This window comes from Aethalodelphis obliquidens, unplaced genomic scaffold (genome assembly GCF_003676395.1).
Source record: "Aethalodelphis obliquidens isolate GAN/ISIS:26980383/991018 unplaced genomic scaffold, ASM367639v1 scaffold4, whole genome shotgun sequence".
Taxonomy (NCBI): Eukaryota; Metazoa; Chordata; class Mammalia; order Artiodactyla; family Delphinidae; genus Aethalodelphis; species Aethalodelphis obliquidens.
In genome coordinates this window covers 51,127,275-51,141,247 of record NW_020837948.1, presented here as the reverse complement: position 1 = coordinate 51,141,247, position 13,973 = coordinate 51,127,275, and the positions used below count along the sequence as shown (strand labels likewise).

The 13,973-nt window shown below is 42.2% G+C and overlaps 1 pseudogene; it reads right to left on the bottom strand.

The window, feature by feature from the left end:
- Positions 1-5,911: 5,911 nt before the first annotated feature.
- LOC113617670 (40S ribosomal protein S15 pseudogene) lies at positions 5,912-6,358 on the bottom strand (annotated as a pseudogene).
- Positions 6,359-13,973: the final 7,615 nt, after the last annotated feature.

The following is a 13,973-nucleotide window of genomic DNA, read 5'->3' as shown; positions in this document are numbered from 1 at the left end:
TCATAAGCGAGTTGCCATCTGTCTTCTTTCATGAGAATGTAAGCTCCGTAAGTACAGGGACTCCTCTGTCTCGATCATCACCATGTTCCTAACACCTGCAATAGTACCTGGCATGCAGCAGGTACTCAATAAATCTTTGCTAAATGAATATGACTAAATCACCTCTCTTAATATTCATGTCGATTTTACTGTCATTCCTATTTCCTGGTGGAGATACAGAGGCCCAGGGAGATTACACTGACAGCCCCAAGTCTCCTAGCGCATACTCTCGGATGTGCACCCAGAAAGCCTGACTCAGGAGCTCATTAATACATTTAACTTCTCAGATAGAGGGGGAGCCTGTTGAAACTAAGGTCAGTGGGATGAGTTAACAACGCCATACTGAAACCAAGACAGAAATCCCTTGTCTCCTTGCCTCAGGTACCACCAAGAGCCTGTTATGTTATATTCATTGAGCAATTCTATTAACCAGCAGCATCAGAAGCTGAGGACAGAAAAAGAAAAATGTGAAGCCGTTTCTTTCTGTCTCTCACCACTCTTTGCTCCAGAAATATGCCATCCACTGTTGTCTGTCACCTAAGTTAGTGGCTGACTGAATGGTTTAGCAGATGAGAAGCTGTTGGGATTTCTAGAAAATCACGTGAATGTTTGGAAAAGCGCAGCTGCAATTTGTATCTATCTAAGTCTGCAGAGTCATGCAGAGTCAGAGTGAATGTCAGTGTCATTTCATGCTAGATGTCAGTCCATTGTGACCTTCACTGTTGCCTATTTAACCAAAGTAAATATTTGCCGTTAGAAGAGAACCAGAAGTTGCTTTCCAGCAATATGTGAACAAATCTCCATGCAGCCATTTAACTTGATCCTGGAGATCAAGAAATTATTGTAGGAAATTTGCAGATACAGCCATGTTACAGCATTCAGAGTAGTCACTGATATGTTTTATCATGTGTCCTGAGAATGTTTATGTATGTGAATATGTAGATTTTTGAAGTGAATGTCGAGATTAAATAAAATACCCAACTTACTGCTTCAAAGAGGATGTAGCAGAAAAAACATGAAAATAATGTGCTCCAAATTTTCATAACCCTTAAAAATTTAATTAGATTTAGGGTACAGATTTAAAAGTACACATTTATTCATTTGTGCACTCACTTTTATATTCATTCAACAGATATTTTTTTGAGCAGGAACTACACTCCAGGAACTATTCTATTTAATTTCTTAGATTCATTTCAGACTTTATTATGTTGTTCTGACAATAGCACAGGGCTCTTCTGGTTTTTAGAAGTTACTCCCGGCAAATGAAAATTTTCAGCTTTCCAGAAATAAATTGAGAACATCCTACACCTATACTGACACACTGAAAATATATATGATCAGCCTCAGGATTAAAGACGTTTCAGAGTAAAGCAAGCTGTGTTGGCAGCTAGAAATAGCCTGTGAGTTCAGAATGGGAATAAATGTTTGGGGGTAGGGAGGAAGATTTGTATCTAAGCAACAAGTTGTTTGTAATAATTCTGTGGTAAATAAGGACCTTTGTCTTGAATACATTGCTTCAGATATTTCTTTTAAAGTCATGTTTTCCGCCATATTGTAAGGAGATTTACAGTGTACTGACATGGTGCCAAACAATGTTTGGGCTGAACTTTCTGTTCTTATGTCTCCCAGTTCATTGTTTGGGAGTTGGGAACTGAATACTTATGCTCCAAGTGGATGGCGGAGCCCCCTGCACATCCTGAAAGCCACTGAAAGATCCTGAGTTGACCCTGCAGAGGGTGACGTCAGGGGGAGGAGTCATTATCGGACCACAGGCACTAGAGGCAGATTAGGTGTGGCAGAAAGTAGATCTGCCTGAAATCAGAAGGCGTAGGATCAGGCCCCAGCATCTCCATCTTCCATCTACGAGGCTTCTTGAGACTTGGTCCCTATGGTACTCAGTTTGCTCACACAGTGTTGCTGGCTCCTAACTGTACCTAACTGGTGTTTAGGATTTGGTGATGTCTGATACACCATGAAGAGATTATTCTTAGGAATCAAGTTTTATGAATATATTTCTACGGGGAATTTTGGTTTTGCTGAAAACTAAGGCAAAGATTTTTTCTTTGTTTTTTCCAGGTGAGGAAGTGAGAGGACAGGTACCTACCCCATCCATGTCTACCCCATGAGACATAGAGGAAGGCTCTATTTTTATTAGAGACTCTGACATCAAGGCTTATGCAGTGCTGTGCTTTAGGGACAAAACAAGCCCATAGTTAGGGGGAGAAAAGCAGAGAAAGTTGAGTGGCTGCAGGCCAGGCAGCAGTGGGAATGTTGAGACACGCCAAAAGAACCAGAGGCCACTTTGGGAGCTAGGGAGGTTGCGAGGCCCTCTGAGCATAGACAGAGGCAGGAGTCAGACAATTTTAGCGATTTCAGCCAATGTGATTCCCTCTGAAGCTGTTCTGGTGAAAAGGGCAGGAGAGGAGGCCACTGGTAGCAGAAGAGCCCTTCTTACTGTGAAAGCTTATTCCAAACCATGAAAGAAGAGCTCTCTGTGTCAAAAGGGGGAAAACCAGGAACTGCCTGCTCAGCACACCAGGTATCTATATATTTGTTTTACAGCTCCACCAAGCTTCCGACTTGTAGCCAAGGCTGGAACCAGTGTCTTAGAGTCGTGCTTCTCAAACTTGAATGTGCCTGCAAATCACCTGGGGACTTTGTTAAAATGCAGATTCTGCTTCGGAAGGTCCAAGATGGGTCTGGGGTTCTAACAAGCTCCTAAGTGATATTGATTTTGCTGGAAGATAAAACACACTTTTAATAGTAAGAGCTTGGAGCGCCGGTTCTCATACTTTAGCGGGCATCAAAGTCTGCCAGAGTCCTTATTAAAACACAGATAGTTGTGCCCAGCTCCCAGTTTCCAATTCAGTTGATCCAGGGTAGGGCCTGATAATTTGCATTTCTAATAAGTTCACAGGCAATGTAGCTCTGGACATGATCGTGTACGGCAGTGGTTCTCAAACCTGTCATAGCTGGGAAACTTACAAAGCATAGTCAGGCGAGGCCCTCCGCCCTTCCCAAGCCTCTCCACCTCCCCAAACCCTGCTCTCACAGAATCTGTTCTAAAGCCCCCTGGGTGATCTTAATGCGCCCTCAGGTTGGAGAACCGTTGATAGAAGGCTTCATGGGTCACATAAAGGCTTCAGATTTTATTCTAAATATAATACCATGTACTAGTTGGCTCTGCTTTTAGAAATAATTTGTGACTGGATATAAAGGTGTTTGAAGGCAGATCACTGATGAAATCCTGACGACTGAACTACATGCCTTTATCTCGAAAGGTGAATGAGTAATCTCTATGAGGCAGACACTATCTTCACTATCTCTTTTATTACAAATAAGGGAGACTCAGAAAGGTTAATCAGACGACTCTTTAATTCCCGTGGAGATATATATTAAAAGGTACACAAATTGGTTAATTTTGAAATCTACTCATGCCAACCTGGCTCAGTAGATTTGCTCCCACTTTCTATAAACTTTGGTCTGTTCCATTATGTGTTATGTGGCAGAAACTAATTACTGGGAGCCTGTAATTTGAAGTGACAGGTAATTGAAACTTGGGTTCTGTAGGAATATCTGTGTAATGCATAATACATTATTAAACACGAATTATTTAAAGCACAAGTGAAGCCAGTTGAAGTCATCTCCAGCAGTTGTTGGTTCATAATAAAACTGAAACTACAGATAATTAGCATGGGTCCAAAAAAGCTCATTTCAAGTTGGCCTGCAAAAATTATTTTTCATCATTTGATATTAATTATGACATGCTAATATGTCTAATTTTATTTGGCCCATCTACATTCACCTCATGTACTCAGAATGAAAAGCAGAACAAAGCTCTAAATCCAAGAAAGAAAGAAAATGATCTATCCCACACTTCTATTAATATTTAATCTTCTTTACTGGATTAATACTCCGAGGTTGCCAACACACACCTCAGTGGAAATGGTGACTCTTTTTGAAAAAATGTGAAAGCAGATTTTAGTTTCAAATGGAATATTATTATCTTATAAAATTTGATCACTTGATTTTTTTTTAATGGAGAAAAGCCCCATTAGAACAATGGGATGTGTATCACCAGTAGTTTATATATTACACACTACAGTGAATATAATACATATGTAACATATAAATAATACAGAACATAATATATAATAAATATGTACATATAAAATACCTAGCTCTATATGTATCTATCTAATTTCCTTCCTGGTCTTTGCTTCTGAAATTGTCCATCTGACACTTTGGATCCTGCAGGAGCATCACTTAATGATGCTTGTAAAAGAGTAGACGAAATGGGCAGATTTCAAAAAGTACAGTCAAAGTAATAGCTATTGATGAACATACCACTGTGAATTGCAGAAAAGCCTCCAGAATCATGCAGCGTGCATTTCTCCAGTACAAATTACGCCATACTGCTATGAAAATAACAGCTCTGACTTCCTCGGCCACCTACCTGCAACTTGGGGCACTGGCAGTAAAATCCACTTCTAGCCCATTGTACCATCTTTGTGGGACCTTTAAAACCCTAACCATCAGTATTTAGTTTTCTACAAGAGCAGCAATCTCTAAGGCTACTTATCTTTGTTATGAAAACAAACTTACCATAAGTGTAAATATGTATAGTTATAAATATAGCTAGAAACTACAGACCTTTCTGACCCCAGGTCTTTCTTGTTGGCAATCCATAAATAAATAAATAAACAAATAAATAAATAACAAAATCTCTTCCTAGTCCAATTCTTATAAAAAAAAAAAAAAGCAAGATTTTCCTAAGGTCCTCTGGCCACAGAAGACACAACGGCTGTGTTTTATGCCAGGTACATTTGATCCAGTTGATCAGTCATTTAAACTCCTCCTGTAAACACTTCATTCACTTGACTTCCAGGAATCACATTAACTTGGTTTTCTTCTACTCCTTGGGCATCTCCCTCACTGGTCCCTCCACATCTTTTCTATTTATACTCTTTCTCTTGTTGATCTCATCCAGTCTTCTGACTGTAAAGGCCATATATGTTTATGACTCAGCCTGGATATTTCTCTTGAATTCCAGACTTACGTGGCCAATTGCCTACCCTACATCTCCACTTGAATGTTAACAGATATCTCACATTTAACATGTCCAAATACAAATCCCTGTTCTTCCCTCCTACTTCATCCAAGGAAGAAACAGAGCACTGTGAGGAAGAATAACAGAGGGGGGAGGGTGTTTACTTTTAATGGAATGGGAAGACCACCCTGAGGAGGTGACATTTAAGCTGAGGGGAGGCCTGAAGGATGAGAAAAAAACCAGGAAAGCAAAATATAAATCTGGGGTGGGGAGGGCATTTCAGGGAAAGAAAATCTTATGTGAAGACCCTGAAGGAGTAAAGCACATGGCATATTTGAGAAACCAAAAGCAAGCCCACGTGACTGAAGTGAGAGATTGACAGTTATCTCCTGTAGGTGCTACAGTATCTGTGATGGTTAAGAGAGGAGTCCTAGAGCTGGATTCCTGAGGTCAAAACCAGGTTTCGCCTCTTAACAGCCTGTAATATTTGACAAGTTACTCTGTACCTTAGTTTCGTCTCCTAAAATGGGGCTATTTATAGTGCCTACCCTATATGGTAGTTGTGTTATCAATGAGCCATTGCGTGAAAGTACTTAGAACAGCATCTGCAATGTAGCATATGTTGTAGTATAAACGGGAACATCTATTTTGAATTCAATTACTTCTCCCCACATCTAGAACTGCCACTTTGGTGCACCACCATTTCTGGCCCTCCTCCTAAAACTGCCTTCCATTTGGTCTCTAGGTATTTACTCTTAACCCAATACAATCCATTCTCCAACAGAAGTCAGGGTGATTTTTTTTTTTAAGGGGACTCTGTCTTTATTGGCCCACAGGCTGCGTGAGGGGGATGAAGCGGGAGGAGTGGGGTCCCTGATGCCAGGCAGCCGAGCTTCACGGGCTTGTAGGTGATGGAGAACTCGCCTAGGTAGAAGCTGATCATCTCAGGGTTGATTTCCACCTGGCTGAAGGTCTGGCCGTTGTTAACGCCCGCCATGCTGCCCCGCATCTCGGGCGAGATAATCACCACCGAGCAGGGGAGTCTTCTCCACCTGGGGCTTCTCCGTGGGCGGTGCCTCCTCCCTGGCCTGCGCAGGCGCTGCAGCAGCAAGTGCGGCTTCCTCCGCAGGCCGGGTCTTAGTGGCGGGCGCTGCGTAGCTGCATCCGCTGCTCCTGGGACGGATGTCCGGCAACTAACTGGTCGAGGTCCACGCCGAGGCAGGTGAACTTGAGGAAGGTCCGCTTATTGTTCGCTTCCACTTCGGTCATTTTGTTGGTGTTGCGATAAGCCAGGGTGAGTTATTTTTTTTATAGAAATGTAATCATGTCTCTTACCTGCTCAAAACTTTCCTAGATTTAAAGCAGATTCATTGAGAATAAAATACGAAGGTTTTCATGGCCCCCAAGGCTTTCCATGCTCTGACTCTAACCTGCCATCCTAGACTCATTTTCTGCCAGGTTCCCTTCACTAACTATATTTTCTGTCTCGTTCGCATTCTCATCTCCCGGCCTTTATATGTCATGTTTTCTGTATCTAGAATGTTCTTTCTCTAGCTCTCCACGCCTTATTTTTCAGGTCTCTGCTCAAATGTCCTCTTAAGAATGACTTTCCTGATTATCACATCTATTCAGGCACATGCTTTGTCCTCGGTCCCTATGAAGCATTTACTATTTTATGTTTTACTTTATACTCTTCATCGGCTGAAATTTTATTACTTATTTCGTTGTTACTTGTTTCTTGCTTGTCTCCCTTACTAGCTCTCAGTGTTTGTAACTGTAACATACTGGAGACTCAATACCTATTTGTTGTATGAGGGGATGCTTTTCCGTATTCTGGAAAATGAAAGAAAAATGATTGAGGATATTTGCTTGGAGCTTGTGAATTATTTCCACTTGTCAGAGATTCAGATGGCAAGGCATTTTTTTTTTTTTTTTTTTTTAGTTGCCTCACCTGTTTCTCCTCTGTCAAGGATTATGGTCTGGTGCTGCCTATTGTTCAGTATCTGAAAACCATTGTTTTTCTATAGCTTATCTGTTTGTTTGTTGTTGTTTAAAACAAAAAAAGTAAATCTGGTCCCCATTTCTCTATCTTGGCGGGAACTAAACAATTGCACGTATATGATTTTTATGACTCCTAGTGGTTGTTTGTACTTTGTATGGACTTTTCAAATGGAGAGCATCTTACATAAAGGCAATTCATGCAGATCATTGTGTCCTTTCTCCATTTGTCTCCAGTTTCTTAATACCCAAGTCACTGTGCTGCCATCTTGGGACACCATGCATGATAATGGAAGTTCTATGAATACCAATTTACAAGGGTCTGATAGCATTTCCTTAGTTTTTTTCCCCTAGAGCTCATCTCTGTATGTCATATCTAGTTGGTTGAAGAGCCAGGGCAGATCCCAGAGGAGATGTTTCTGGGAGACCCATAATCCGAGATGTGACTGAACCCTACATGGTGCTTTGAACAATTCTTGCTTATTTTTCACTAAACCAGATAGGTTGTTTCAAATCTGAATGCTAGAAAAGGGAACACGCTAAGTTAATATCTGCAAGAATTTAGTTGTTCTAAGAGTCAACCCAAGATTTTTACTGTAAGAAGAGTCCCCGCCTCCCCATCTTGGAGATATATTTAAATAATAAAATTGAATGGATGTGGAAATTTATTCAATAGGTCTATACTTGGAAATTTGGATTACAATTCCAAACAATAAGAAATATTTTCTATAGAAAAATCAGGCTTCTATTACATGGATTTCTAGTCAGAATATTTCAACTTAAACATCCTGGGATTGCCTTTCTACAAACTGAGAAGTGGATAATTAGATATGAATTAATCTACTTGCACTTACAATTTCTATTTTCATTTCGAGCAAAACATTTTCTCCATCAGTTAAAAGGCTGAAAATGGGTGATTTTATTACAGCATAGAAAATTCTGTGTTGTGTAATCTTCTGTGTAGTGAGAGGGAAACACGTAAAGAACTTTGAAAATGACTTTGCTGTTGGTAATTGTTCTGATGTGTGGTGCCGGTTTCTGCCTTCAGACCTGGTGGGACGCCAAGAAGTTGTGTATGGTTACTCTTAATGTATTTTTATTATAATAGAAATAAGGCATGAAGAACATTATGATACCCTGGAAGGAGGGAAAAAAACTAATTTAGAATGAACAACCAGTTCTGACACAAATGAGGGATATCAAGTAGTGAATTTTTTATAATGTAACTTGAGTTTAGATGTAAGTATAGCATTGACAGTTAGTGTTCCACACTACTAGGTTAACCCTAAGGGCTTGACATCAATGTCTAGCTTTTAGGGGCTAACTTTGAACTTGGATTAAAAGCTTTGTTGAAGTATTGATATTTTGGTTACTGAGTTGTTTAGAAGACTTTACTTATGAAAATCTCATTCACCAGAAATCTCTGGGAGACACTTGCTACTTGTTGGGTAGGAAAGAGAGGGACAATTATGACAAGGAAGGAAAGGAAAAATGATTTTCTCAGTCAAACTTACATGAACCAGTCCCCAAATGATAGGTCCAAATTGCCCTGAAAATATTTCCATGACACTGCAACAAAATGTGAATTACGTGCATTTATTCAAGAAGTGTATAAATATATGATATGCAGGAACTATGCTTCAGTCTTTCTTCTAGATATTTTGGAAACATCAGTGAACAACAAAAAAATTTTCATAATTCCTGCCCTCTTAGAGCTTAGGCCCTATTAGGGGATAGACACACAATAAAAATAAACATAACTGAATATATTACAAAGTAGAGAAAGTGAAAACAACTTTGGGAAAAATAATAGTAAGTGGAGTGGGGGCAGGCAGACTGAATGCGTTGTCAACGATATCTGAGTAGGTCTCATGCAAAACGTAATATTTGATCAAAAACTTGGAGGAGATGAGGTCCTTGGCTAAAATGATATCAGAAGAAATAGTGGTTCCAAGGGAGTGGTCAGTACAAAGGCTCTAAGATGGGAGATTCCTTGAAGTCAGTAGGAAACAGCAAGAATGGTGTGCACAGAGCAGAATGAGCAAGGGGGAGGAAAAGATATTACCTCAGAGAGATAACAGGGAGCTAGACCTTTGGGTTTTACTCTGAGGAACAAGATCCACTATGTGAGTCTGCTCACCTACCTGTTCTTAAAAGATTCTATCCCAGGAGACCCATTTTGTTCTACAGGTCTAAAATTAATTATGTACATCGGTCACTATGACTGAAGCTGTACTGCTTCTGATTCCAAGCCAACCACTGTCTTCCCTCCCAGAGCACCAGCACCGTCACTTTATATTAAGGAGTGATAAGTCAACGGTTCTTAACCAGTTGATGAAGAAGTCAGTAGCAAAGAGAGCTTCATAAATTGCCACAGTCAAATTTCTTTTTGCAATGAGCTAGGATGTGGGTCAGCAAACTTTTTTCTGTAAAGGGGCAAAGAGGAAATACTGTTGGCTCTGCTGGCTGTATGGTGTCTGTTGCACATACTCAGCTCTGCCCCGGTGGTGCAAAAGCAGCAATAGATATTGTGTAAACAGATATTCACGGCCGGGTTCCATAAAACATTTATTTACAAAACCAAGTGGTGGGCTAGATTTGGGCCGCAGGCTCTAGTTTGCTTTCCCTTATGATAGAGCACAGGGAATATATTAGCTCTGGAGGGAAGGGCATTAGCTGAGGGGGGATGCAGCATGGTGCAGGAGAGAGAGCAGTCATTGAACTCTGGACTCCTAGAGACCTGTCCTTCAAGCTCAACTCTTCTACTTACCCAGTGCACATAGCAGGTGTTGTGGGGTGAATGTTTGTGTCCCACCCCATGCAGGGATCCTTTTCTGAATTTCTCTCTCAGAAATCTGTTTCTGGAGTGTCCTGCCCTTGCAAGACGGCCACTGTCTACTTAGGCCCTATTTCCCCATGCTTGAATGTGGAAAACTACCTCAGAGGAAAATCCAGGGGGGACGTGGAGCTCACCTTCTATGCTTCCTTCTCTCAAGGATTACAGCACCTGTATTGCTGGTTCTTCAGCGTCAAGCAGTTGTTTGGTATATTTTATCCAGTTCTCATAATGGCCTCAGCCGTAGCGTTAATCCAGTACAAGATACTCTGCCATGGCCAGAACTGGCTCCCCTTTATGCGTCAACTTACTGTAATATAATTTCCATCGCACTACCCCATTGAAACTGCTCTGGCTAGAGTCACCGATGATTTCCATGGTCCAACTCCAGTGGATTCTTTTTAGGCCTTATCCTGTTCCATCTCTTAGTAGCATTTGACACAGTTGACCACTTTCTGTCTTTGGCTTTCATACCATACACTCTTGGTATTCCTTCTACCTCTATGGCCATTTTTTCTCAGTCTTCTTCATTGACTCAATTCTCCTTTACTCAGCCTTTAATGGAGTTCCCCAGGCCCTCTGATAGGACGAGTCTTAAGGGCTTTTTTCTCCTCACTGTACGCCCCCTGTGTAGGTGATCTCATTCAAATCTGATGATTGCCATAGTATGCTGGAAACTTTAAAATTCATCTTTCCAGCCCAGGCCCCATGTCTAAGCTTCACAACTTAGATCTAATGGCCAACTCGAGAGCTCCACTTGGATGCCTTACAAGGTTTCCAAATTTAGTATGTCTAAAATGGAACTATTTTTGTGCTGTATGCCGACCTCCCTCTTCCGAGTTCACCATCTTAGCGCAGGGCATCCTTCACCCCTCTCCACCCTGTAACTCTTGCCAGGCACTTGGGAATAACCCTTGATTCTTCCCTTTCACTTTAATCCACCAGGTTTCAGTAGCTCATCTTTTGATCAAACTTTCAACGTTATGAGAATCCATCTCTTTGCTGGCTGATGACCTTAGTTTGCTTTGTCCTGGGCCAAGTGCATTGTTCTGGAGCCATCGGAGTCATTTTTATTAGGGTATGTGAGGGTATAGGGGCGCAAACCCTGAAATCTCACTGTATGGCAGCATAGGGTACATACAGATGTTCATAGGCAAGACCAAAGTCATCAACTAAAGACTAATATATGTTCTCTATGCTTTAAGACATTTAGCACATTTATGGTTAGTTTTTAAATAATTTCTAGGAAATTTTAGAAATTTGGAGGCTAATTTTCTGTAGATTCTGTAAGGCTTGCCTTTTGGAAAATAGTCTCCATCTAACAGAACTGTATTTACAATTTGTGGAACTGCTGCTAGCTACATTGGCTTTCAGTTTATATTACACAGGCTGAAAGTTTAGGGTCTTTTTAGTTGTGGATAACTGGGGGTTTTAGATGTATGCATGCCATGTAGTCTATTAAATGTCTTGAAAATTAAAATGCTTATTAGAAAGGACAGTATGTTTTAACTAATGAGAAATGGTCTAAGTAAAATGGTACTCATATTTTATATATTTTCTTCAGAACCCCTAGTCACAGCGCAGCACCCACTGACCGTGAGTGACCTTGGGTATGTCACTTACCTCACGTATAAAATGGTGATGGTAATAGTGTCTGCCCCATCGGTTGCTATGAAGCTTAAGGGACTTAGTATTTATAAAGTGCCCAGAACAGTGCCTGGCCTAGGACAAACATGATAACCATTTGTTAAGTAAATTAAATAAAGTATTCCTAGCTTCTCCTTTTTAGTTTCTCTATTGTTTTGTGAAAGAACTAAGGAGTCAGGAAGCCTGGATTCTTACCTCAGAGGTGTTATTGCTTAGCTATGTGGCCTGTGTGCTGCGTAGTGTCCCTTAGCTTTGATTCTGCATCTGTAACATGATAAGTAACACTTACTGGCTACTTTTCTTGTGCCAAGTACTCCATGAAGCACGTGACCTACATCATCTCATTTAATTCTCACAACTACCTCAAGATAGGTGGGAAAATAATAACTTTCATTTCATCTGAGACTTAGAAAAGAGAGTAAGTTGCCTGAAGTCGCACAGCTGGTAAATGTGGCATCGGGCAGCTTGTCCATTTCCAGAGCACAAAGCTCTGACCTCTGCTCCGAGATCCTCAGCCTCACTCCTCATTCTTCCCCAGTGGCTGCTTGTTTCTTACAGAGCTTTTAGGCATTGAAAAGCAGCCCGGGTTTCAGCCAGGCCTCTGCCTCTGCAAACTGTCTGCAGTTTTGTCCGTGGGAGGAGTCCTGGAGTTCGTCTCCGTGTCGGAGCGAGCCTCACCCCCTGCCTCCTGGAGCAGGCTGGGGTCCAGCCCACTTCAGCAGCTCACTAGTTCTCTCCGGAGATGAATAGCGGGAGCCTGGGGGGGGGGCTTTGTCCCCTGGCTTTCGGTTCTTCTCTGTCATTGCTTTCTTTCTAGGATGCATTTGCAGTTATAACAGAGAAATCATGCAGACCCGAAGCCCTGTGCTGCTTCTCTGGCATTTTTCTTCTCTGAACCGGGTCCTGGTTTCCATTGGCAACCCTGTAACTTGATCCCCCACAAAGCAGTTCTCCCTGTAGTGTTAGCATTTCAAAACTGAATCCCTTGTCAATATAGCTGTTTGTTGTCCAGAATGCAGATTGTCCTTACAGTGGCCTTCAGGAGACAACATGTATGTCTGTTTGTTAATACTTTTGTGACCCTAATGGTCAGAGGAGCAGGCCCGGAAGGAAGGAGGCGTCACAAGGGTAGAGTGTCCTCAGACCAGCAGAATCTGCTGATTCTCCTTAAGCCACACTGTGTGTAGGGGGATGGGGGAAGGCTTCATCTCTTCCTCCACTCAGGATCAGCAGAATCATTCAATGTCACCTCTAGAAAGGATCATAGACCGTATCCCAGCCACCATGAAGATGAAGAAATCAACACCATTATTAGCGGCTGCGTCACCTTAACATTGGACTGGGACCCGCCTTCCTGGCACCAGCACTCTTAACCCTGTGTGGTGTCACCTCCTCCACGCCAAACTCGTGTGTAGCAGGTACGCATCCCAGACCACAGATTCAGGTGTGCAGTGGGTTGAATTGTGTCTCCTCGAAGAGGAGGGCCCCTGGTATCTGTGACTATAAATGTATTTGGAAATAGGGTCTTTTCAGATGTAATCAAGATAAGATAAGGTCCTATTGATTAGTGTGGGTCCTGAATCCAGTGGCTGATAGCCTTAGAAGAAGAAGAGAGGACACCCAGGGACGTGCACCAAGAGTAGGTCACGTGAAGGCGGAGGCGGAGACTGGAGTGAGGCAGGACTGCCAAGGCCTGGCAGCAGGCACTAGAAGCTGGGAAGAGGCAAGGGCAGGCATCTCCCCTAGAGTCTTGGTGGGGAGGACGGGCCTGCGGCCACCTTCATTTTGTGCTTCTAGCCTCCAGAACGGAGAGATTAAATTTCTGTTTCTGCAAGCCACCCATTTTGTGGTAACTCGTTGTGGCAGTCCTAGGAAACTACTACAAGGTGGCTATTAAATATAATTTTATTTTTCTGTAATTCAACATGACGTTTATTTTGTCCTTCAGTTCTGCCAGGGGTCAAACACTTAAACCCAGGCAATTGAGGTTCCTCGCACCTCCCAGGGTTGTGCCTAAACTACAAGTTGGGCCCATCTGCCCAACCCAGTTGTCAGGGAACATGCCTTGTTTCCGTGCCCATGGCCTCTACAGCTCTGATGGCTCCTGGAGCTTCCAGAACACCGCAAGGCACAACAGTCTCAGACAGGCAGTTTGCACTCATGTAAGCCTGATTGAGGTGGTCTGGGCATTTCTGCGGGAGTGCTTCTTTGTCGTTGACTCAGGCAGGGAAAAAAGCTTTAGGGCCCCTCCTCCCAAGACCCACCTGTGTCTGTTCTCTCATCTGTACCCCAGCTCTGCAGTTATGGAAAAATAATTATACCCACTTCGCTCTACCTCATTTCTTGGCACTCTTGCTAGCTCGTTATCGATGCCTCGATCCTCTAACTTCCTTACCTAGACTT